Source organism: Balaenoptera acutorostrata, chromosome 8 (genome assembly GCF_949987535.1).
Source record: "Balaenoptera acutorostrata chromosome 8, mBalAcu1.1, whole genome shotgun sequence".
Classification (NCBI taxonomy): domain Eukaryota; kingdom Metazoa; phylum Chordata; class Mammalia; order Artiodactyla; family Balaenopteridae; genus Balaenoptera; species Balaenoptera acutorostrata.
The window spans coordinates 6470444-6498312 of NC_080071.1; the positions used below are offsets into that span (position 1 = coordinate 6470444).

The window sequence follows — 27869 nt, forward strand, 5'->3', positions numbered from 1 at the left end:
ACTTTGGCAATTAATAACTTCAGATTATGGAAGTTGATCTTTTTCTATATTTACATGACATTTAATTTACTTTTGTATCTCCAAAGTAACCAATAACTTTACAGGTGTATTTTAGAATTTATATCATTTAGTAGGAACTAGATTATAATTATTATATCAAATGTCTTCTGAGACCATTTTAGCCCTTGAAGAAAAGTCAATTCTGTTCTTAAATGTATCACTAAAATTAATGTGTTGGGTCTTATAGAAGTATAGGTAGGTGACATTTCTTATCTGAACTCTCACTGGGAAGAAAAAACTGATTTTCAGTTTGTTTTTGCGTTTTCCAAATGCTAATGAGGTCTAGCCAAATAATTTGGACTTAATGTTAATTAAAAAAACAAAACAAAACAAAATGAAAAAACACTTTTAACATATTATGGAATAACTTATTTTTCTGATTATAGTTGAATTCTATTTAGGTATTCATTTTTATATGGTAGAGTTTTTTTTGTTTTTGTTTTTCGTTTTAACCAAAAATGAGGAAGAAAGAAAGAAAGGAAGGAAAGAAGAAAAACAAAAAAAGAAATAAAGAAAACTAAACATACTTGCCAAGAAATCAAAGGACTAAAGCCAAAAGTGATTAGAAGGTGAACTTACAGAATCAAGAAGTAAAATTAAATTTTGTTTTAAAGTGAAGAATTGTAGATCAGTGATATACTCTGTCTCCCAATTTCTTGCTTTTTTTTTTTTTTATTCTGCTATAAATAAGAAAATTTAGGGGCTATAATCCTAGCCTCTCTGACAACCTAGATAATCAGTATGGCTAGTTCTGAACAGGGCAGGGTGAGCTAAGTGGTTTAGTTTTATTATGTATTGTGAGTTTAGCATCCTAATCATCAATGTTATAAAATAAAGACATTAAAAAAGACGAAACAAAACAAAAATAAAGACATTAAAATTTGACACTGACATAATTCTTGAATAGTAGAAACCCTCGGAGTTGAACTAAGGAAGACTTTTTCAGTTCCTTCTGTTAACGTTATGAAGACTTAAGTTAGATCACAAATGAGGATGATAATCAAATATGTATGATGTGTACAGGGCTGCAAATATGGAAGAAAATATTTAAGTATAATTTTACATAGCTGTGAATATAATATGCATAGATGTATATTTAAACCACTACATTGATAATATGTATCATCCTAACCTTTTTGGGGTGTGACTACCTCTGTCATAATATTTTACTCATTTTTCTTATTTCTGAATGTAGGTACTTCCAAAGATATTAAAACTATTCTCACTTTTGGTAGCCTTTCGGAGGTGAAAATCTTGCCAGTTAGCTTTGTTTGTAAGGTACCTGAGCAGTTCATGGGACTTCAGTTTTCTTACATCCAGTTTATCTTTTTTTGTCTTGTACCCTTTAGTTTAGAGAAACAAGAGGTGATGATAAGGATGTTGCAAATAATAAAACTAAAGAAAGATTCAGGTTTCATTTCCTGCTTCATTCTTTTTGGGGTGAATCATGTGGTTTTCTTGTCATGCTGAAATCTTTTCATCACCTGAACACATGAGCTTAGGTAAAATTGACTAATACGTATCCATAGTGAAAGTAAGCATTTCGAGAGGAACAATAGAGATAGCTTTTATAGTTCTGTTAACAAAAAAGCATCGGGAAGGATTTGTCAGAGAGCTAGCTCTAGATGACTTCCATCAATATTTGATTAGGTACATTAGCTGGAATAACTCGCAAATGATCAGAATAAACATGATTATATCTCAAAAACATGGTATTAAGGCATTGTTGGGTATCTGAGTGTGTGTGTTCAAGGGTTTCATTACCTACAGGATAATGAAGTATTTCTTCCTCAGTGGAAAAGACCATCACAGTTTTAGCCGATGTGCTACATCAGAAATAGCTTTAGAATACCAAGTTTGAATTAGGCATGGTGTTCAATCTCAGTCTATGAATTATAGATTACAGATAGCAAATGACTATTGAGATTTTTGGTTCAAGAAAAATCAAGGAAAAGCAAAATCAGAAATAATTTAAAATTTGAAATCTGTCTTTAAAAAGTTGATGGATTAGCAGTTATATGCCACATAATTACAATGTCTCTAGAGAAGTTGAACTTAAAATGAAGAGGAAAACAAATATGTGCCTGAGATATGCTTGAAAGACTCAGAAGCAAACACTTGTGACACAAAAAAATGGAAGGATTTCATTTGTTTCCTTTGTATATGCCATTTGGACATTTGAGTTCATTTTCTTTTTGCATTAAAAGTCAAATTTTATTTATAGTCAAAGTCTTATTAAACTCGATGTAGATTCAATCTTATTTGATTGGTACATAGTAACATAACTGTGACAGCATTAATTAATTAGGTTTTGTATTCAACTATTCTCAGTAATTCAGAATGATGCTCACTGGCTGAGTTCAAGGACATCTGCCTATTTTAGAGCAGTTTTTGACATAAGTGGCTTTAATAATAAATAATATATTAAAGATATTTAGCAACTTCTATAATATATATATGTAAAGTAGACATAGACAAGTCATAATATGTGTTTAAAGTATAAGTGTACATACATGTATGCATATATGATGTATGTGTCAATGTATATACCCACATGTAATAGCTTGACGTTAAGAAATAGAATGGTCCTTTCCACACACATACACTACCAACACTGAAAGACATATTGTACTTATTATAAAGGTCATACACACTCTAAGTTAAACTAGTAAATGTTCATTGCTGCTAACTTTTGTTCAATTCTGCATTTAGCATAATTGTCAAGGACCATCACAAGTTTGATGTAGCTTGAGAAAGCATTTAGCAACCGAGTAAATTGTAATGAAATGTGGTACAAGTTTTCTTAGTTAAGAGCAACCCTAGGTCTTCATCAGGGAAAGAGTGAATAAAAAGATTTATGTTCAAATCACATGTTTTAAGCATTTCTGCTAAGTGCTAGTTTGCTCTTTCGTGTTTAGCCTGAAATTTAAAGCACTGAGGATTAAAAGGATTACAACATAATCTTAAATAATCCTAAATGTCATTTACAGAGAGATACTTGTAATAACTAAATGAAACCATGTGAAAGGATGGCAGTATTGTCAGGCAGCATCTGTAACATAAGCAGTGCTTCTGTCACCTTCTCTTTCCTCACGGATACGTCAAGCATTTACAAAGCCTTTCAATAGAAGTTCAATTGAGAAAATGGTTGTAAAATAATTTATAACAATCAGTAATTTTTAAACATCTAATATCTTTTTGTTTCAAAGTTGAAGGAAAAGTTTCACTCAGGTTTCCTTCCTTCCTTTGAACATAAGGCTCTCTGAGCTAAACATTTTTGAAAGTCTGGGGAAAAGGAGTTCATGATATGGCTATCAAATAAATAGACGACACACCTCTAAAACATTCCCAACCTCCAAGAAGCTGCCCTCTTATTAAATATATGATGGTCCCAAGCACTGTAATTAATTCCATGCCTTTTAATTTAGCACTAAAATATTCTTTACTCCTGTCATGTAAATTAGTTTTGCCTCCCCAAAGAATATACGAAGATAGAGACTATATCCCATACTGCATTTTTAAACCAGAAGACTGGAAACCTTTTAATCAATTCAGTGGTTACTGCTAAGGCTAAAATTGCATTGTTTTAGTAAAAAAAAAAAAAAAAAAAAAAAAATTCATTGTCATAAAAAAATTTTAAGAAATTGTGTCCACAATATAGGCTCTGTATTCCAAGATGATTTCTGGAGTGTCAACTCTAGTCACTAACTTTTTAAAATGGGGGTTAAGAATTAAGAAAAATACTATCTGTTTTCTTGGTCCTTTTCATTACAACAGTAGTTGATTACTCATTTGAAATAATTAAACCTTTTCTAAGAGCCAGCCAGTGACTAGGCCTCAGTTTTTTTGAGTTTCCTTTCAAATAAAATTTTCAAAAAATTTCACCCATGAACATGCAGCGGGCTCATCTACAGATTACGTGATTTAAATAAGATAATTCTACTATTAATGAATTATGGTTGATTAGAACTATATCAATTGCCTGCCTTAAAGGCAGAAAAAAATTAAATGACTCAAGAAGATGAAAGTCTGTTTTTTTTCCTCTCACCACCAATTTATAACCTCAACAAAAACCATGGCCAAATTTCTTGGATTTGAGATTCATTTTTAATGTATAAAAATATCTCAAGGAAGCCAATTCTGTCCCTAAAAGTAAATCTCGGAATAGATTTATCATTAGTTGTATTTCTTTTCTGACTTTGGATGGAGTCTTCTGACTATAATGTGTATTAAACGTATTCATGTAATATTTTCCATGGATATGCTTTACATTTAAACATAATTTGATAGCTCTTCCTGATCTGAATATGTCTTAGCTTAAAATCTTTAAGTACTACTTAAGTTTATTAATGCGAAGATAATTTAATAACATCTTGGAAAATGTCATTTTAAGCCAAAAGGAAAACTACTGGTATTTTGCTTTTATCCATTTCCTTCTGTTAAAAGTGATGGTTTAAAACAAATCTGAGCTTTTATCAATTTTCTCTTTCATTTTTCAATGCTTGTAGTTAGACTAAATGCAAAAGGATGATTCTTCACATTCATATATGCATTAGATTTCGAGTAAAGCTGGTTTCACTTTAGAGAATTACTCACAGTATCTTAAAAGGCATGGCATTAAAAATAAACCAGAGTAAGAGCAGCATTAATGTCTAATACAGTTGTTTTTTTTTAGTTTTTTCTTGTCCCCAATCATTTTATCTACTTATTAGATATTCATCCATCATTCAGAAGGTTCAGTGGAGAGAGCACAAGAGTCTGGGGACGTGTGTTCCAGTTTTGGCGATGTCAGTTGTAACTTTATGTAGAACCCAGGGTAGGATCCCTCCTCCAACTTACAGTTTTTCACACCAAAGAAATAAGAGAGAAGCCTTTAACTCACCTGCCTCCCATCTGTGTTAAGGTTAAAATGAAACAGCCCTGTATTTGAAAGCAACTCCGAAGGACTGATTTTTAACATAAATAAGATGGGGTTGTATTCATCTTCTAACCACATCATCTCACAGTACTTTTGAGAACAATTCCAGATGTGGATTTTGGAAGAAAATGGGTAGGAGAGGTATGCCTCTGTGAAATGCAATTCAGGGTCTCTGTATTCTCTGTACTACCTTATGAACTTAACCAAGAGACTAAGATTAAATATACCATTGAAAATCTGTTCATTCATTGTCTAAGGATATGTGTCCTCAAACCTTACTGAAATTATTTTTAATATCCTAGTCTATAAGTAAATAGTATAATTAATGTAATATCTAATCAATACAAGTTATTTAATTAATGTCATATCCCAGTAAACACTTTAAGAAAAGCATTTTGCCCTGAAAGCCTCTACCAAGCTATTGAGAGCATCTTGCAAAAGGGAACTTAGAGACAAGTGCAGCAACTATGCCCCCAAATGAGAGGCAACAGTAACTCTTTTTATTCCCCTACTTAGATATCAGGACAACACTTATTTTGTGATTGAAGGGGAAGGGATATTATTTTTATGCTTTTGGCTTCATTTTTACCAGTGGGATTTCACAGAAGAATTTTGATGAATGGAATGATACAATTTTTTATAATTGGGGATTTGATTTAGGGATATTAACGTTAAGTGTGTATAAGACTTACTGCAGAGGAGAGAGCCTGTGGGCAGGAAATAAAATTGATTGCAAAAATCTAAGGTGAGACCCAAAGAGTATGTTAGACTGAATGATGAAAAGAGAAACAGAAACAAGTCCTTGGATGGCAAGTACACCCCTCAAATAAAGAACATGCCTATTTGTTCAGACCATGTTACTTGGAAACCACTGTCTTTTTTCTGGTTCAACTTTTGAGAAGTAATAAAGATCTCTGTAAAAAACAGGTATAATCTCAAGTATAGAATTAAGATACTGATACCTTGGGTGTATTATCAAATAAAACAATAGCAAGCTTATGTTGCCTGGTGATTCCATGAAGCATGGTAGTCTGTGAGGATATGGTCTCATTTGCACAGCTTCTTTATTATAACTACCGAAGGGCACAATGCTACCTCACTGTCTTCTACCTCACTGTCTTCATTTGTTTTTAAACTATCATCAAAGCAGAATGCTACTGGATGACAGTAAAGTTTGACAATAGCCATACTAGTACCTTTTAGTCCCAAATTAGCCAAGAGAACCAAGATTTTAAGGTTCCAAAATAAAATAAAATTAATCAAAATTAAAAATATAAAGAAAAAAGAGAGAAAATGTCGACTTGTCTTCTTATACTTCTAATATTTTAGCAGAAGAATGGATGTGTGTTACCTAATGGGCTTATGTCACTTGTTAGCTCACTTCACATTGCCTTCTGGAATAGCTGGCTCCATCTACTCGAAGATAAGAATTGTCCATTTGTAATAAATTCTGGATTTTAGTTTGACACCAGGCTAAATGCAACATGCCGTTCTTCATTTATTGGCATCATGATGTAAATCCCCTCCTCTTATGGAATACAGTCTGTCTCTTGATGTTTTGGTAGAACTGGTGTGTTGGTCACTGAGCCATACATGGGCTAACAGTGCAGTTCCCCATGTCTGCAGAACCAGAGTGAGGCTAGCTGAGTTATGTGGGATCAAACCTGGGACTTCATAACACCCACCTGAGCAAAAGCCACCACTGCCAGTAGGGGATTTCATGGCATCAAAGTAGAATCATCAAGTGTTATGGTTTTTCCATTTGTAATTTTCCTCTTGTAAAGTACAAAAGGTATTACACTGATGCCAGCAAGACAACATTCAAACCAATTTATTCCTTTTTCATATCTGTTTCAAAATTCTTATTTTATATTTTAAAGGAGAACAACCATGTTTATTTCATGATGAGTGTGATTTCTTTTAATAGTAAACAGGCTTTTTCCAGAAAAAGGAGCGATTTAATCCCTAAAGCTGATAAATAATAGATGGGGCCAGTAAATGGTATCACATTTTATAGCTTGTCCATGAGGGTGACACAGGGTGAAATAAAATTGAGTGGTTTTGGATAATGTAGGATCACTGGCAGAGATATAGTTGATGCCATTCAGTTTTTAGAAACATAAGGTAATGAGGCTGGACCTGAAGGCAAGAGAAAAAAATATATATTCACAGCATTTATATGCCGCAAGTCACTGAGCAGGGAAGAATCTGGGCAGTGGTGAGCAAAACTCTGAAACCTCAAAGCAATGTTTAAAGCAGTATAAGAAAATAACAAAGCAAGCATCCATAACAAAGGTATGAAATGTACACAAGAAAAAAAATAAGTTTAAAATTAAAGGAAAATGCCAGCATTCATACAGAACTGGAGAGGCCACTTGTAGAATCTATGCAGCCTCTCAATATATGAGTTAAATATGTTACTAAAAATTTAGTAGAAAATAAATATTCAAAAGCAAGGCTGTAAACACTGCAGGACAGTTAAGGATTCTCCGTATTTGAAAAGGAGAGGAGGCTGGTTTTTTATCTTGACAGAATGTTGAGAAATGATCTAAGAGAAACGATGAAATGAAAGGCCTGATGCTGGGGAAGGATCAGGAAGGAAGCTGTTTAAACTGTTTTCAGATATCAGATCAGTATGAGGTGGTTTGACCAAGGGAGGCACGTTCACTTGGAGGCTTTAGATGAATTTCTTTTTAGTAGAGAGCTATTAGATCCTTGGCCTTCATCCCACCACTTTGCCGAACATTTTATTTCCAGCACTGGGAGAAATTCTAAGTCTGACTTCCTTGGTGAACATGTGCAAACCAAAAAAATTTACAGTGGAAAAATTAGCAAATGCTGCAAACAGCCCAAAAAGAGAAAGAAACATTGATATTGAGGATTCCCTTCCCGAGTAATATAGACCTTGATAGTTTTGGGGGATTTTTTTTTAAACTTGAATTTAAACAGTGCTTCATTTTTCAAAATTCTCACACCCATGATCAAGTAGAAGAGAAGCTTCTGATACTTGAGATCTGTGATAGATTTGAAATCAATTCGTGGGAAGGGAGGTTATGAACACACTCTTTTGATGTGTAGGATGACTGATGAGGGTGGCAGGAAATTATATGAAACCCTTCTCTTTTGACAGCTACACTGGAACATTTACAACCGCAGATGTTATTTGTCCATCAGAAAGGAAAATATTTGTTTCAAGCCACAGGCATTTTCTACCACGATATCAAAATGAAATTCAACAACAATTTAATGTTTAATGTGTAAGAAAATAAGTATGTTGGGGGGGGGCCCAAATTCTAGAAAGCAAATAGATCCCACAAAATATAACTAGTGACATGAAAAAAATGGCTGGCCTCATTAGGAACAAATCTGTCCTTTTGCTAGAGTAAGGATTGTTCTATTATTAACGTAGGAAATCTTAGATGGACTGCACATAATGCCGCATTATTCATAAAAGCATTGCTGCCATCTGGTGGCTAGTTGGCATTTCAACACTGACTTTGCTGATTTGACTTGGCTGGGTGCTCTGGAGAGGTATTCAAAGGAGGTCTCTATTTATGTTGTTAAGTATAAACCTGAAATCCCATGGCCCTAGATGTTATTCATCTGATGGCAGTCCTTTCTCTCTGTCCTGTCATAGAATGGAGGATTCAGGGGAGGCAATGACACACTTGTGTAATTTTTGTCCTGAACATGAAAGTATATTTTCCATGACTTATCTAAGGAAGTTATTCTTGGCTGTTATTGACTGATGAATTTTATCAACACTCATTTCTGTTAGAAAATAAATATGTAGTCAAATATTAGGAAGATTTATTGAATCTAAAGATATACTATATTGCTTAAATAAGAATATATGTGAGATGTTGTAATCCCTCTTTTGGATCTAAGCATGAATTTTTTTTTAAGTTACCACTTACTGAGCTTGATTTTGGAAATAACATAATTTACAGCGTCAAAAGAGAGAAGTGTGTAGGGCTTCATAAAATTCAAGATTTCTTCCCAGTCATTCAATTGTTATATTGAAGAAATCTGATTAATTGTTAATGACTCAGAGACTTACGAAGTCATCTTTCTTCATGGATTTATAAGTTAAATGACAAATATTCAGCTCACGCTACACTTTTTATCAAAAATATAATAGTTAAAATGTAATTTAAGAAATTTTGATGGTTCTCAAGCATCAGTGAATTAACACATTCTTAATCAGAAGCAGTAAGGTTATCTTTGCAACTTCAGTGTATGTTTTAAGTTTCTAATAACTGTAGAATGTCTCATTGTATGTAATGAAAATCCTGATCCTTAAAGTGTATACTTACATAGATCACAAGTCTTTAAAGATTATAGGAGATACTGAGTTAAAGTTACCCCAGGAGGAAAGTTGAAGTTCAATCCTGAATTCTCAGGGATGATATTTAATAGTTAATACTCAGTTTCTACCAGCTATTTGCCTACATCTTTAAACCACCTTATAATTTAGTAAAAGTCAGATAACAAAAGGCCATTGCACTAACTTGGGAGAATCATAATATCAAATGCATATTATCTTTGCAAAAAAATTTGTAAATGCCTTTTTTAAAGTAAGACTGTGGGTTTTATTGTTAAATTCTTGGTTACGATTTTCACTCTGTGAATGCATACTTGGTAATACCCTCGATAACTACCTACTTTTGCCACTTAAAATGTTTTCTCCCTCAAAATATTTAATTTGACTCATGGAAGAACATTGCTAATTTTCCCTGGGAAGATCACTTAATCCCCTACCCCTCCTCTGTCTCTATTTAGGAAGAGGATATGAACAACAACAATAAAACCTTAGAAAGAAAGTAAAATCTATAATGATTATGCCCCAGTCTCTTTCACCTATAAGTATAAAATTTCAAGTAAATTATTTTCCTATTCAACTTGGATACAACCCTATAGTGGTTTCTAATGGCTCCATAATAGAGTAGCTATGGTCAGGATGCTCCAGGTTGTAGTCATAAGTTGCTAATGTTTGTTTCAATAACATTTGCTTTTTGGCAGCTTTTACAGCTACTTAACACTAAATTCCCATTTAGCCAGGAGAATCATTCACATACTATAATGAATGATGTCACCTTAAATCCTTTAGTATGTAATTGCTGGATGTTACATTTTATAGCAGGGCATTTAATGGTGTATTTGTTTATGCTAAATTTTATGACAGTGACAGCTGTATCTCAGTGGAGGAATGATCCATTCCTTTCATAGGAAGCTAGGTTTGAATTCTCTTTAAGCAAACAGTTTTGCCATATATGCCCTCTGGCTTAGGCAGGGTTCTCCCTCAAAGCAAAGTTAGAGACTAGGAATTTTGTAGCAACTAGTTTATTTGCGAGGTGTCCCAGAAAGCAAGAATTCAGAACTAGCAAGAGTGAAACAGAGAAGGAGGAAAAGGCACTACAAGGGACATTATTGAGTGGGTCAAAGTGGCTAGGATGCTTGTCAGAATTTTCACCCAAGGATTAACAGAATGAAGCATTTGTTCATTTTGTTCATCAGCTTCTCATCCCTTTGGTTTAGGGTCACCTCGGATGGGATAATATCTTTAAATCTTCTTGACTTTTAGGCTGCACATGTGTGTGTGTGTGTGTGTGTGTGTGTGTGTGTGCACCGAGAAGGCTCTTTCAGGTGTCCTACTCCTTAGACTGGAGAATATCAGTGACAGAAACTGAAAGATACCTGGTGCATGCTTGAGGCAAGATGAAGTCAGGACAAAGGAATGTGAAGCCCTCACAGAAATGTTTACACCAGCTACAGCTAGAGTCACAGGTAAAGCCAAGAGGATGTGAGGCAGGACACAAGAAGTAAGTGATGAAATTCACTCCTTGCTATACTCAAATTGACTTGGACCTCATATTAACCTTAATCCATTTCTGAATATTCCAAGATGGTGGCTGGCCTCAGTTTCTTCAAAAGACGTAGTAAAGAAGTTGTGGTGGAATAAGTTACACTCCTTTACTGCCACTGTGTCTGAGGTCATATTTGCTATTCATCATCTACTTCTTGTACCACTCATTCTAGATTTTCCTCACCCTCAGTCAAGACTGCAACGAGTCTGTTGTGTTTGCCTTATGAGGTGAATCAGACTTTCATACCTGACGGATTTGAGCCCTTAGTTTTTTGACATTGCCAGGCTCTGTTTGCTGCAGTTGACAGTTCACTGCTCTCACCAGGCACAGAAACACCAAGACACATGTCAGTGAATTCCCCGAGTTCCTGAATCATTTCTCCAACTCCCATTGTACAGAAGCAACTTCACCTTCTCATTATAATAGGGCCAGTTAGCCTCATGATTATAGCAGCTATTTTATTTGTCTGTTGGTCCACTGCTTGAGTATCCATAGTTACATAGCAGTGATTATAGCTTTAAGTTCAGTGATTCCATTACTAATCCTTGCCAGAAGCAAACTTCTCCCCCATCCCTAGAACAAGAATTTTTAATCTAGCAGAGCCAAAGATGCAAAAGTCAAAAGCATCAATGCTGCAAATGGGTTACTACAGGAGCTACTCCTGCTTCTACCTCTTGGTCCTTGGACTCATATAATCTAGCTATTGGGGACACTGTAACATATATCAGATAATGATTCAGTATATATATATATTGCATCTTGGAATACAACACCCTAACCAAACAGGGTCTAATCCCTAAGCTATCACCTTAACTGAGACTTTAAGAAGTCATTCCATTATTCTATTAGGTGGATTGCTACCAAATAATATGTTATTTAGTAAGAACAGTGATCTCAGGATCCACTTTCAAAGGAAGGGCTCTGATACAGTGAATTTGCTATCAGGCACCTGGTTAGTCTCTTTTAAAGACTCAGTTGTGCTTCTGCTGCTGGAAGACAGAGCAATCAGCAGTGGTAGGAGTTATATCATCCTTGGTTAGAGGGAGCCATGGTTTGGCATCTGTGCATAGTTTCCACCTTTGCTACCAGGGCCACTCCATTCATGAGTGTATTATACAAGTTCCAAGTAGCTAAAGACAAAGGTTAGAGGACTTCAACTGATTAAGTCATCTGGTGTACTTACTCTCTGGTAGACATTAAGACATGAAGATGAAACACAATGATTTGCATGTCCTGTGCCCACTCCCATGAGCCCACTGACTTACCTCCAGTCTTCCAGACTGTTTCCTTCCAGGCCTCTGACCAGCAAGCAGAGTCATTCTCCACTTTCCAGAAATCAGTCTATATGCTTACCTCAGGCTGCCCTACTCTCTACAGAGTGAACAAGTCAAGTTTATTTCTTATATTTCTCCCCATGGGAAGATTTCTCCTCACCACTGTCCTGCAGGCTCACCCCAGGGTCAGCCTATGGTGCAGCTGCAGTTCATGTTTTTGGTGTTCACCAACATACTGAGCTGACCCATTCATGAATCAGGCTTGAGTTTTTTCATCCTTCATCAGTTGGCTTTTAGGAACTTACTTGAGGCCATAGGTGCAAGCTCAGGGAGAAACACTACTCCAATAGTGACAGATATAATAGGGCTTTGAGCCATGTGTTCATGTAACTTACTTAGGCCCTCTGGACCTGCTTGGGCCAAATTCTAAATATAGCATTTCCATCCATGGATTGTTGTCCAATATTATTATTCAATGGATTTGACAATGCCTGGCTCATCATGGGAAGCTGAAGTCACATAGTCACTTGACGTCCTGTGATCAGGTGCTCAGTCTGTTCTGACCCAATAATAGGCCAGGAGCTACTTTTTAGTTGGTGAGGATTTCTTTACTGAAGGAAGCAAAGCCTTCCTCTACAGCCCTGGGGGTCTTCATTGTGAGGATCTTTTTATAAACTGCCACAAACTCCACAGCAGCATTATACTGTAATTCCTCATTGAATTTTCTGAGTCATATGACTCAAGAGTCAAAGAGCTTGCACCATAGCCTGAGCTTGCTGCAGGCATTGATAAGTTATGGGAAGCCAGGCTGATGTGTGAATGACATCCAGAAATACTCCTGCTGCCTAGTGTACTGACTCACCTGTCTTGGAGGTCCAGGACTTGTGATCATATCACTGTTCAAGAATATCTAAGAGCAACCCAGATTCTTGATTGTAAACAAATACAAGATTATTGTTTTAAACCACTAAATTTTGGGCTAGTTTGTTACAGAGCAAGAGCTAATTGATACAAGTAATATGCCTACAAAGAAAATTCAATGGCATGATTTTTAGAAGAAAAAAATAACATATTTGAAAGTAAAATCCAGCCAGTATAAAAGGCCTTTGTAAAGGTTGTGGAAACCCAGTTCATGGTGTCAGCTTCTAATAATTAACTACCAAGCACTAGTTCCTTACAGGGTTGTAGAGAAAATGCAGGTAGTAGCATTTCATCTCGTCATGTGTCTTTTCTATTACTCAGTTTGTTTATAGAAATAGCCGCCTAACAAAGTTAACTTCCAGGAAAGATGCCAGGTTACACAGAACCATACCAGAGCCTCAGAATCACTTTGGGCTTTCACCCAAAGTTTTTGCAACATTAGGTGGAGGCAACATAATTTGGCTTGGAAAGTTACAAGAGAAAAAATCACAGCAAATGCTCATGGAACAGTATGTTCAGAGTCTTCAAGATAGTATCTTTCTTGGCCTCTTAAAAATCAGAGACTATTGTATATTTATGCTATGTTTTAAAATGGTCTGGATCAACAGGACCCAGGGTTGTCACAGGTCATTGTTAGGCCAGCAACTATAGAGGTTCTAACCCAAAATTTGAGCCGTAAGACATAAGACCAGATAGAGCTACAGTTGGAAAATCTAAATATAGCTGAAAAGTTTTGGCACTTCAAGAGTTTCTGGGAGAAAGAAAAGAAATTTGATTTCTGTGCTGCTGATGGAAAAGCTTGCAAATGACCTAAGAAAATTATATTTGTCATATTTTCATTGCAAATGGTATTTTTTATTTGCTCCTAAAAGTTGAATATGACCTTCATGTTAAAAACCATTAGTTAGGAAAAAGCATGAAGTCCATGTTGCTTTGCATTTTGGAGTTAAATATTCTAGCAATTCCTTTAATTTTGAAAAATATACACATAGAGAATGCTATTATTTGTCCTCAGAATTTTCACAGGATATTTCAGGCCAGAAGGTATTTATTTGTGCAAGGTTAACATGTGATTCCCAGACCTACCTTCATCAATATAATTTTTAGTTTCTTTTTTTCTTCCCAAAATACGTAAATAAGAAGGTTTAATTCATTTATTTCTTTCTGGGTTTTTTTTTACATAATTAAACCCAAAGATAAGCATGGTATATTCTATGTTAAAGCTGCATGATACTAAGAATACTCTGCTTTGGATTAAAAATTTATTTGAATTCCTTAATTAAATTAAATTTTCAATTTTCAAGAGTTTATTATTTCTAAATCTGTGTTAGGTTAACTTCAGGAACAAAAACTGATGAAAAACAGGGAATAAAGTTATTCAGTTACATCAAAGTCTAGGTTTTAAATAATTTTTTGGTAGTTATTTTAGAAATTGTGTGTTCAGTTACTACTTTTTCACAGTACTGAGTAGAACTCCAGAATCTTAGAAAAAGTCAGTTTTCAAAAATGTCTAATTTATGTTTAAGAAATTGAATAACACTCAACTATTTCCCATTTATTCCTATTATATCCGTTGTTTCACAGTTTATTTTAAATAATTTTTCCACTCCATATAAAATGCCATTTTGATAACACATGTTACTTTATCTTCTAAAGTCAAACAAAATTATTTTTTTCCAGTGTAACACAAATCAAATCACGGTGCAAATTTCAGTAACTGGAGAAAGTAGCTGAGCTATTTTTCAAATGCAAGCTCTAAGAAAGTTAACTAATACTTGGGTTATATAGAGTACTTACTTGCTATTGGTGAGTAAGTAGCAATTCTACTAATTTTGCTGGAACTCCAAACAGGGTGAACTAAAGGTAGTCAGGAGTTGTCATTGTAAGTAATTAGATTGCTTTTACCGAAGACATGATTTATATATGACATGATTTACCAAAGAAATGATGTGTGTCTATGATTACTAATTCATATTTATTATTATTTTTTCACTTAGCATATGAATCTGCTAAATTTACTTATTAAAGGTGAAATATTTCTGAATTTTCTACTTTGATGAGTCCAATCTGACTCAGGGGCAGAGAGATGTTAGAGGGATCACTTCTTAAATTACTTTGTGTAGGATTTCCATTGTATCAAAAAAATCCTTACACTTACTTTTTTCCCATAAACTTTGCTTAGTGTTCACTCATGTTTCCAAATAAATAAAAGATCTATAATGATTTAATGAAGTAAACATTAACAGAACGATACAAAGGACCAAATGGCATCGGGGTTTTGATTTACCGTACTTCAATTTATGGCCCCTGTATCATCCAGGATAGACTTTAGGAACAGATTTCTGTTGCTCAGCTCTGTACTGTCTTCATTCTGGGTCCCAGATTGAAGGAATAGCCTCTGTCTGGAACAGATATGACAAGCTACATGCTAGCCTTTAAGCTCCTGTCTGAAAGTGGCATATGTCAGGTCTGTCTTCATTTCATGGGACCAAGGAAGTCACACAGCCAGGATACCACACACGTATAATCCTCCCATGTGCAGGGCCAGTGCAGGGAGATGCACTGTTATAAATGGTAACTAATAATAGGGTCTACCACAATCCCTACACAACTACATATTCAACTCACTTGACATAACCTGCCCAATCTAAAGGGTTGTTGTTCTTTAAATGGAGTAACATTTCATCAAGCCATTCTAGAGATAAAAAACATTTAACATAATTGATTGCATACTTGTAATTGATGGTGACATAGTGACTTATTTAAAAGAACCATTCAGCTTCTTTGATAAAGAATGTTGAGTATGAAACTAGAGTTCAAGTTATTCAACAACATATGACAACCTGCATACTAATTCGTATCTATTTTAAATTAGTTCAGAAGTGTTGAGAATATAGAAAATGTGCATCAATAATTATTTAAGTCCAAGTCAGATGCTTGAATTATAGGAGCTAAAGGTCAAAGAATTCAGAGTGAAATAAATACTTTATGAGGGTGTCAAAAATGAGGTAAGGGGGCTTCCCTGGTGGCGCAGTGGTTGAGAGTCTGCCTGCCGATGCGGGAGACGCGGGTTCGTGCCCTGGTCTGGGAAGATCCCACATGCCGCGGAGCAACTGGGCCCGTGAGCCACAACTACTGAGCCTGCGCGTCTGGAGCCTGTGCTCCGCAGCAAGAGAGGCCGCGATAGTGAGAGGCCCGCGCACCGCGATGAAGAGTGGTCCCCACTTGCCGCAACTAGAGAAAGCCCTCGCACAGAAACGAAGACCCAACACAGCCATAAATAAATAAAAATAAAAAAAAAAAAATTTAAAAAAAAAAAAAAAATGAGGTAAGGGTTGGAAAGTTCATTCAGTAATTGAACCATGTTAATAGGCTTACTCCTTTTTCCAATGGTAAATGAATATACGTCTCATATTATCAAATAAGGTTGTCTTCTGGTCATAGATATTTATATACCATCTTTAAAGATATTGAATACATACATACTGTGCCTGATTTTGTTGGTCTCTCGGGAAATGCTTTGCTGAAAAAATATACTGTAGAGCACTTTTGTTGTTGAAATAACAGTTATTTTCTGGAATACAAATATTTGGCATAAGAAATAATGATTCTTTTCTATCAAGTTTTATAAATTTTATCCTTCTGAGGTGTATTCTAGAGAGATAATATTAGATGGGATGGAAGACGAAATGAGGGTCCTCAGTGTAAATGTTTCAATAGCAAAGGAACACATTTTGCTTCATAAGCCTCATTTTTAATAGTATAGATTTGTTACAACAAGTAAAAACTACTTTAATTTTAGCGAAAGTACCAACTAATGTCAGTGAAAAATGATTGCAATTCAACTTTATGTATGTAGCTATCACGGCAAAGTAATTTTACAGAGTGTAGGGTTTTTTGTTTTTTTTTTTTTTTTGCTTGGAAGTCATTGGTTTTAAGTCCTATGTTTCGAATGTAGAGCCTATTGGTATAAAACAAACAAAAAGGCCCTCAAACAAAAGTCCCAGTAAACCAAGTTGCAATTAGCTTCCACTCCTGGGAAATATTCTAGCATATGTTGCTGGCACTTGAAAAATTTACACCTTATGAGGAAAGGCAAGAAAATTCTGTCAAACAATTAAACTGATTGGAATTCCCAAGAATGTGAAAAAACAAAATGAGTCCTGTGTTAGAAAAGAATGGCAAATAGTTGTATATACGGCTGTAAACAGAAAGAGTAATAGATTTTTGTGCCTTGTGTAAATCAGTATTTTTTTTCTTTATGACAAATGTAATGCAAGTCAGGTAAAAACTTTTAGTACTGATTTATTCTTTAAAAAACTACACATTCTAGACTTGAAAATGTGTTTAATTAAATAACCTCTAGAATAGCAATAGAGTGGCACATTTCGTATTAATATTTTTGGATAAATTAGATGCTTGTTAAATCTTTCAATAAGTATACATTTGACAACCAAGTTGGTAAAGATAAAATATGGGTATGTTACCATCAAATAATGTAGAATACCAAGAAAAGAACAAATAATTCAGATTAAGAGTAAAACAGAAGTTGGCATTTAAAAGATTAAACTAGGAAAATATTAATTGAAAGAAAATTATCCAACAAAATGAAAGACCCTGCTGTATGTTGCCCTTCCTAAGTAAATATACTTCAAAGAGTTGTAAAAAAAAAAAAAAAAAAAAAAGAATACCTTAGGTTCTCAAGGAAATAAAATAAGCTTTCTGATTTAGAAGGCTATGTTTGGTAGATTTCTTTAAGAAAGAGGAAATACTATGGTTTACCTGTTTCCTATTCCAAATATTCCTATGCCAACATGGGTTTATTATATTCACATGCTTTCATCTATATAGAAATTATAGGAGGTGATGGATAAGTTTATGACATTGATTGCAATGATGGTTTCAGTGTTTTATACTTATCTCCAAACACATCAAGTTGTATTTATTAAACACCTATAGCTTTTTGTGTCTCAAAAAGATGAAAATGAATGAATCATAACTACTTTAAAAGGATCTGTACTTAGTGAATATATAATATCCCATGCAGTTGATAAATGCAGTATTATTTTTAAAAAGAAATGATAAGTTAATTAAAGTAATGTTTCTCCAGTCTCATAGCACAGGGAGATCAGCTGGGTGCTTTGTGACCAGCTAGAAGGGTGGGATAGGGAGGGTGGAAGGGAGGGAGGGAGGGAGGGAGACGCAAGAGGGAAGAGAGATGGGGATATGTGTATATCTATAACTGATTCACTTTGTTGTAAAGCAGAAACTAACACACCATTGTAAAGCACTTATACTCCAATAAAAACATTAAAAAAATAAAAAATAAAAAAAATAAAGTAATGCTTCTCAAGCTTTTCTATTAATAAATCCTAAAGAGAGAATTAAAACTGAAAGCTAGGGAGGGGTCAGAGATAAGATACAGACTTCGGGAACTTCAGAATTTAGATGGTGTCTAGCACATGAGGTTGCTAAACATGAGGTTTAGCACATACAGCTTCTTGCCATTAAAGCTATGATTTTCATCACATGTAAAAGAAGTGAGTCTCACACAGGTCGTGATCCTTACAATCAACTTGCTCATCCAATTCTTAAATTTCACTGTCACAGTGATTTCTGTTCCAATTTTTAAGAGTGTTCCTTTACAGCTGATGGTTGAGACTCTGGACCTTTGAATTAATATGTGATTAATGAGTCATCTTTTATTAATAAGGTAAAAAAATGAATTTCCATTTACCTAATCAAATTGTGATCATTTTCTATGAAGATAAATAACAAAATAACCCAGAAATTTAAAAATTTGACTTAGTTAAGTATATACCTTCCAGTTGAAAAAAGTATTCCAGGTCACTTCCTATGAATTATAAATTTGGTTAAAAACTTTTTAAAAAGCCAAGCTATTTTTAAACTATTTATCATTTTTACTACTCTGTTGATCACACTGAAAATAAATCATGAGCAAAATTATTCAAAACAAAATTATTCTCATTGAATGATATAGTGGCTGCAAGTGTGTTCAGAGTGTGTGCTAGCAGTCCTGCAGGGCTGCCTGTTGTATCGATGTGTTGACAAGTCCCATTAGGTGCAAGTATCAATACCTTTTAAAAAAAACTGTCCACAAAGAGGTGCAGATGTTATGTTAATAATTTACAAATATGTCTCTAGTAAAATATTAATCATCTTACATATTCTTCACCAACTACAAACCTTTATTTGATTTTCATTTTGCTCAAGATGTTACTACTCAGAAGTTTTCACCTTTGTGTAGATATTTCTGGTTTGCTTTGGATGTGATTTCCTTTACATTTATGCATTAAAATACAATCCTTACGCACACTGAGATCAGCAGCTTTTCATTTGTATTGCCCATTTCTGAAAGGATTTCAGTATTTTTTTTTTTTTTTTAAGTTTTACTTGATTTTATTTATTTATTTATTTATTTTTGGCTGTGTTGAGTCCTCGGTCCGCGCGAGGGCTTTCTCCAGCTGCGGCAAGCGGGGGCCGCTCTTCATCGCGGTGCGCGGGCCCCTCTCTATCGCGGCCCCTCCCGTCGCGGGGCACAGGCTCCAGACGCGCAGGCTCAGCAATTGTGGCCCACGGGCCCAGCCGCTCCGCGGCATGTGGGATCCTCCCAGACCAGGGCTCGAACCCGTGTCCCCTGCATTAGCAGGCAGACCCCCAACCACTGCGCCACCAGGGAAGCCCTCAGTATTTTTTAACATTTAGCTATCGGTGATATTTAATTTGTTCATAATTTATTTTGGTGTGTAGTGTAACATGACTCAAGTACTCAAACATTCAATAACATTTTGTGAATAATGTATCATTCTCTATGATTTTATGAGGCTTATATTTTTATTATATATTATCTTCTCTTTTTAATAAGTGTATTTCAGATATCAATTTAATTTCTTTGACATTGCACCCAATATTACTGTCATCACTATTGTAACCATATAATTTATTCTAATTACTGGAAGATCAAATCTCCTGGTCAGCTTTTCTTTTTTCAAAACTATCTTTATATTGCTCTATTATCTACAGGCTGTTAGTATAATATGAAAACAATCTAATTTTGTTCTTTGCAAGTAACCTGGTTTACCTGCCTGTTTATATCTTTATTCTAGAAATTTAAAAAAATATCTTATTTATTTTTCTACTAATTTACTAGTCACATTCAATATTTTAATGCATATTCAAAAGACTTTGAGCTTACAAAGGTTATTTTTTAAAAAGTTCATGTCATTGATGATCACTTCAAGTTGTTTGTTTTCATCTTCAGTACATCTAACTTTCTGTAAAATTGCACCTCCCTATCTGTTTTGCATATGTATCATGTTTATCTCAAAATTTCTCCCTCTTGGTCTCTTTCCTCTGTATTAGAAATGGCAGAATTTTCCCTCTCCATTGTTGATACTTGGTTTTTTGTTTGTTTGTTTGTTTTGCCGTGTAAATTCAGCTCTTTTCTGCCTCTGATAAATATTTTAATTCTGATCTAATGCACAGAGTTGCCCTGCCTTGTTTTCTTACCTTTTCCAGCCATATGCACATCTCACTCTATGTAAGCCTTTAAAAAAATCAAATCTTCTTTTTCTGGCCATATAAATTCCAAGTTTTCTTTTATTGCAACACAGGTACGTTCCTACAGGTTCTGGTTTCTATAATAAATCTTTTTTCCCCCCACAGATATTTTTCTCTGTATCTTTTTTTTTTCATAAGTTAATGGTCATCTTTTTTTTAAATTCATTTTATTGAAGTATACCTGATTTACAATGCTGTGTTAATTTCTACTGTACAGCAAAGTGATTCAGTTATACATATATATATATGTATACCTTCTTTTTCATCATGGGTTATCACAGGATATTGAATATAGTTCCCTATGCTATACAGTAGGACCTTGTTGTTTATCTTTTCCGTATATAATAGTTTGCATCTGCTAATCCCAAACTCCCACTCCATCCCTCCCCCACACCCCTCATCCCCCTTGGCAACCACAAGTCTGTCCTCTATGTCTGTGAGTCTGTTTCTGTTTGGTAGATAAGTTCATTTGTGTTATATTTTAGATTCCACATATAAGTGATATCATATGATATTTGTCTTTCTCTGTCTGGCTTACTTCACTTAGTATGAAAATCTTGAGGCCCATCTGTGTTGATGCAAATGGCATTATTTCATTCTTTTTATGACTGAGTAATATTCCATTGTATATATATATACCACACCTTCTTTATCCATTCTTCTGTCAGTGGACATTTAGGTTGTTCCCATGTCTTAGCTATTGTGAATAGTGCTGCTGTGAACATTGGGGTGCATGTAACTTTTCGAATTATAGTTTTGTCCAGATATATGCCCAGTAGTGGGATTGCTGGGTCATATGGCAACTCTATTTTTAGTTTTTTAAGGAACCACCATGCTGTTTTCCATAGTGGCTGCACCAATTTACATTCCCACCAACAGTGTAGGAGGGTTAACAGGCATCTTTTGATTCAACATTATTTACAAAAATAGCCAGTCAGCAGACTGTAGTTTTCTGACCCTTGTCTCTTGTTCAAGAGACACTCTGAAAAACACACACCAGTCAAAAAATAGGCAAGATCTGAACAGGCACTATGTAGAAGATAATGTGCCATTAGCCAGTAAGTATACAAACAGTTCAACCTCTCAAGTCACCAGTGAGTTTGTGATCAAACTTCCTGCCTGACAGCCCAGGAGGCCTTCAGGTACTTCTCCTAACAGGGCAGGAGGCAGCCATGCAAATGACATCAGTGATGAGAGCATCTTGGGGCAGCTCTCCCCAGCCAGAACGAGGGGGCCTTCCCTGTCTATTCTTCACTTACATTGAGAGTATTCAGGACCCTCCTTGGAGCCTTCAGATACAGGTAAAAACTGTATATCCTGCCGTTTAGGAAGTAAGGGAGGCAAGACCGCACCTGGTGAAATCACTGATACGATGCAGAAAACATTTCCAGACCATCCTTCCTGAAGGTTAAATTCTTTCTTCATGAGAGGAGGATTGGACAATGGGATCGCAGAGCAGAGGCAGAGATTTCCAAAGTCCTTTCTGCTTGGTCAGCTGTAATATGCTTCCTCTGAACATTGCTCATCTCAAACATTTTATTTATTTATTTTTTAAATTTATCTTTATTGTAGTATAATTGCTTCACAATACTGTGCTAGTTTCAGTTGTACACTAAAGTGAATCAGCCATATGCATACACATGTCCCCATATCCCCTCCTCTTGAGCCTCCCTCCCATCCTCTCTATCCCACCCCTCTAGGTCATCGCAAAGCACTGAGCTGAGCTCCCTGTGCTATATGCTGCTGCTTCCCACCAGCCAACTATTTTACATTCAGTATTGTATGTATATCGATGCTACTCTCACTTCGCCTCAGCTTCCCCCTCCTACCCCATGTCCTCAAGTCCATTCTCTATGTCTACGCCTTTATTCCTGCCCTGCCACTAGGTTCATCAGTACTATTTTTTTTTGTTTTTTAGATTCCTTATATATAGATAGAATACGATATTTGTATTTGTGTTTGTTTAATTGGATTGTTTGTTTTTTCGATATTGCGCTCCATGAGTTGTTTGTATATTTTGGAGATTAATCCTTTGTCTGTTGTTTCATTTGCAAATATTTTCTCCCATTCTGAGGGTTGCCGTTTTGTCTTGTTTATGGTTTCCTTTGCTGTGCAAAAGCTTTTAATTAAGTCCCATTTGTTTATTTTTGTATTTATTTCCATAACTCTAGGAGGGGGGCGGTCAAAAAAGATCTTGCTGGGTTTATGTCAAAGAGTGTTTTTCCTATGTTTTCCTCTAAGAGTTTTATAGTGTCCGGTCTTACATTTAGGTCTTTAATCCATTTGGAATTTATTTTTGTGTGTGGTGTTAGGCAGTGTTCTAATTTCATTCTTTTACATGTAGCTGTCCAGTTTTCCCAGCACTACTTATTGAAGAGGCTATTCTTTCTCCATTGTATGTTCTTGCCTCCCTTGTCGTGAATTAGGTGACCATATGTGCATGGGTTTATCTCTGGGTATTCTATCCTGTACCATTGATCTATATTTCTGTTTTTGTGCCAGTACTATACTATCTTGATTACTGTAGCTTTGTGGTATAGTTTGAAGTCAGGGAGCCTGATTCCTCCAACTCTGTTTTTCTTTCTCAAGATTGCTTTGGATATTCGGGGCCTTTTGTGTTTCCATACAGATTGTGAAATTTTTTGTTCTCATTGTGTGAAAAATGCCACTGGCAGTTTGATAGGGATTGCATTGAATTTGTAGATTGCTTTGGGTAGTATAGTCATTTTCACAATATTGATACTTCCAATCCAAGAACATGGTATATTTCTCCATCTGTTTATGTCATCTTTGATTTATTTCATCAGTGTTTTATAGTCTTCTGAATACAAGTCTTTCACCTCCTTAGGCAGGTTTATTCCTAGGTATTTTATTCTTTTTGTTGCAATGGTAAATGGGAGTGTTTCCTTAATTTCTCTTTCTGATTTTTTATTGTTGGTGTATAGGAATGCCAGAGATTTCTGTGCATTAATTTTGTATCCTGCAACCTTACTAAATTGACTGATTAGTTCTAGTAGTTTTCTGGTGGCATCTTTAGGATTTTCTATATATAGTGTATGTCATCCACAAACAGTGACAGTTTTACTTCTTCTTTTCCAATTTGTATTCCTTTTATTTCTTTTTCTTCTCTGATTGCCATGGCTAGGACTTGCAAAACTATGTTGAATAAGAGTGGCGAGAGTGGACATCCCTTTTCTTGTTCCTGATCTTAGTGGAAATGATTTCAGTTTCTCACCATTGAGTATGATGCTTGCTGTGGGTGTGTCATATATGCCTTTATTATGTTGAGGTAGGTTCGCTCTATGCCCATTTTCTGGAGAGTGGGTGTTGAATTTTGTCAAAAGCTTTTTCTGCATCTATTGAGATGATTATATGGTTTTTATTCCTTGATTTGTTAACGTGGGGTATCACACTGATTGATTTGCATATGTTGAAGAATCCTTGCATCCCTGGGATAAATCCCACTTGATCATGGTGTATGATCCTTTTAATGTGTTGTTGGATTCTGTTTACGAGTATTTTGTTCAGGATTTTTGCATCTATGTTCATCAGTGATATTGGTCTATAATTTTCTTTTTTTGTGATATCTTTTTCTGGTTTTGGTATCATGGTGATGGTGGCTTTGTAGAATGAATTTGGAAGTGTTTCTTCCTCTGCAATTTTTTGGAACAGTTTGAAAAGGATCGGTGTTAGCTCTTCTCTAAATGTTTGATAGAATTCGCCTGTGAAGCCATCTGGTCCTGGACTTCTGTTTGTTGGAAGATTTTTAATTACGGTTTCAATTTCATTACTTGTGATAGGTCTGTTTATATTTTCTAATTCTTCCTGGCTCAGTCTTGGAAAATTGTACCTTTCCAAGAATTTTCCCATTTCTTCGTGGTTGTCCATTTTATAAGCATATAGTTGTTTGTAGTAGTCTCTTATAATCCTTTGTATTTCTGCAGTGTCAATTATGATTTCTCCTTTTTTATTTCTAATTTTATTGATTTGTGTCCTCTGCCTTTTTTTCTTGATGAGTCTGGCTAAGGGTTTATCAATTTTGTTTATCTTCTCAAAGAACCAGCTTTTAGTTTTATTGATCTTTGCTATTGTTTCCTTCATTTCCTTTCCTTCTTTGTCTCTTGTCTTTATTTTAAAGTCTATTTTATCAGATACCAGTATTGCTACTCCAGCTTTCTTTTGATTTCCATTTGCATGAAATATCTTTTTCCATCCCTTCACCTTCAGTCTGTATGTGTCCCTAGGTCTGAAGTGGGTCTCTTTTAGACAGCATATATATGGGTCTTGTTTTTGTATCCATTCAACCAGTCTGTGTCTTTTGGTTGGGACATTTAATCCATTAACATTAAAGGTTATTATCGATATGTATGTTCCTATTACCATTTTCTTAATTGTTTTGGGTTTGTTTTTGTGGGTCTTTTTCTTCTCGTGTGTTTCCCTCCTAGAGAAGTTTTTTTAGCATTTGTTGTAAAGCTGGTTTGGTGGTGCTGAATTCTCTGAGCTTTTGCTTGTCTGAAAAGCTTTTGATTTGTCCCTTGAATCTGAACGAGATCCTTGCTGGGTAGAGTAATCTTGGTTGTAGGTTTTTCTCTTTCATCACTTTAAGTATATCCTGCCACTCCCTTCTGACCTGCAGAGTTTCTGCTGAAAACTCAGCTGATAACCTTATGGGGATTCCTTTATATGTTACTTTTGTTTTTCCCTTGCTGCTTTTAATATTTTTTCTTTGAATTTAATGTTTGTTAGTTTGATTAATATGTGTCTTGGTGTGTTTTACCTAGGGTTTATCCTGTATGGGACTCTCTGTGCTTCCTGGACTTCGGTGACTATTTCCTTTCCCATGTTAGGGAAGTTTTTGACTATAATCTCTTCAAATATTTTCTCAGACCCTTTCTTTTTTTCTTCTGCTTCTGAGCCCCTATAATTTGGATGTTGGTGCGTTTAGTGTTGTCCCAGAGGTCTCTGAGATTGTCTTCAATTCTTTTCATTTTTTTTTTTATTCTGCTCCTTGGCAGTGATTTCCACCATTCTGTCTTCCAGCTCACTTATTCGTTTTTCTGCCGCAGTTATTCTGTTATTGATTCCTTCTAGTGTATTTTTCATTTTAGTTATTGTTTTGTTCATCTCTGTTTGTTCTTTAGTTCTTCTAGATCTTTGTTAAACATTTCTTGTATTTTCTCAATCCATGCCAGCATTCTGTTTACGAGATTCTGAGTCATCTTTACTATCATTACTCTGAATTCTTTTTCAGGTAGATTGCCTGTTTCCTCTTCATTTATTTTGTCTTGTAGGTTTTTACCTTGCTCCGTCATCTGTGACATATTTTTTTGCCATCTCATTTTTTTTTTTTTTTTAAATGAGTGGGACTGTGTTCCTGTCTTATTGGTTGTTTGGCCTGAGGCTTCCAACAACGGAGTTTGTAGGCTGTTGGGTAAAGCTGGGTCTTGGTGCTGAGATGAGGCCCTCCATGAGATCTCACTCCAATGAATAGTCCCTGGGGTCTGAGGTTCTCTGTTAGTCCAGTGGTTCTGACAGAGCTCCCACTGCAGGAGCTTCGGCCCAACCCCCGGCTCATGAAGCAAGATCCTGCAAGCTGTGTGGGGTGGCCAAAAAAAAAAAAAAGAGAGAGAACAATAACAAAGTAAAAAATAAAATTAGACTAGGAAACTAACAGATATGTTAGAAAGAATATAAAAATAAGAATATAGATGAATCAACAACCGGAAGATACAACAGTACCACAGTAGTAAAAAAGAGGAGGGAAAAGAGGAAAAGAAAAGAAGAAAAGAAAAAAAGAAAGAAAGAAAAGAAAAAGAAAAAATAAAAAAAACGGGGAAAAGGCCTTGGCTGTGGAGGGCGGGGCCTAAGCAAGGGGAAGGGTTGGGTGGTGGGCAGCGCCTATGCTCAGGACCCACAGGGCTGGAAAAGGGCCTGGGGGCTGTAGGGGGTGGGGCTTAGGCTCAAGGAACAGGAGGGGCCTAGGTTTGCCCCCACCCCTTTTCTCAGAGGCGGGGGACCTCACCTGGGAGCCCAGCAGGCTTCCTGGGCTCGAGTGGGCGGGGCAAATGCTCTCCGTTCTTCTCCCGCTCCTCCCGGAGGGCCACTCCCACCTGCCTCTCCTGATCTCCTGGGCCTCCCCCTTGCCCCCAAGGACCCATGCGGCCTCGAGGGGGCTTTGGAGGAGGGGTACTGGCCTGGGAGCTCAGCAGGCTCTCAGGGCTGGGTGGGCCAGGCGATCGCCCTCTGCTCCTCTCCTGCTCCTCCCAGAGGCCCCTCTCGCCTGCCTCTCCTGATCTCCCCAGGCTCAGGGGCACCGATCCTGTCTGGCCTCCACTTCTCCTCCCCCCTCTGTCCCCCACATCCTACTGGTTCACTTGGGGGTTCCTCCCATCTCCTTGGGCATCAGGGTCCCCCCTTTGTATCTTTTAAGCATTGCACTCTTCTTCTAGGTTGTAGACTCTTTTTACAGAACCCAAGTTTTCATACATTTTTCTTATAGTTTTTTACAACTTCAGCTCCACTTGAGTGCTCACAGACTCTCTCTTGCCTTAAAGTTGAGGAAACTTAGATATGTCAAACATTCTTTTCTGTTATATGTTCTGCTAATTATAAGGAGATGGATTTATTCATGAGAATTTCAAAAATGTTTTTAGTTCTTCTTTTACTCGAACGTGGGCATGCATCTGTAATCCTCTGGAAGAATGAACCATTTCTTGGGTTCCTTTTAATCAGCAATTACTGTTAATTTTGCTCATCAAGTAAAATTTCTCCTCTTCTTGTGCTGGACCCATTGCCTCCTTCCAAACTGATGGTGTCAGGAGGAGGCAGTGGGGTGGGAACAGGATGTGAATGGTCCTGGTCGCCTCAGCAAACGGCTCTCTTCCAGCAGACACAAGGATGTGGTCACAAGTCTGCATGGGCAGTGCGAGCCAAACCATATTAGGAAAAAAGAGTTAACAGAGATTTTCTTAATAACCATCCTTTTTTTTCTTTCTGTGTTGTTCAGCTTAAAAAGTGTAACAATGCATTCACTGCTAATCTCAATCCAGATGATCTGTAAAGTATTCAGGGAATATTATTACCAATCTGTGAGATCACTAGTTTATATTCTCAATTTCCAATACTGCTAGAACTCACTGGTATTTTCATGAATGTTTCAGTAGAAAAGTATTAATCATATATGTATTTAACCACCTGGTCAGTCCAGATTCTGCCTTTTAATAGGCTGCACTTTTAAAATTTAAATTC

At 35.9% G+C, this 27869-nt stretch overlaps 1 protein-coding gene across 2 annotated transcripts in view; it reads left to right on the forward strand.

Moving 5' to 3' along the window:
* ARHGAP15 (Rho GTPase activating protein 15) overlaps positions 1-27869 on the forward strand; it is a 610484-nt gene that overhangs the window by 124912 nt on the left and 457703 nt on the right. The gene's annotated exons all lie outside the window — the stretch shown is intronic.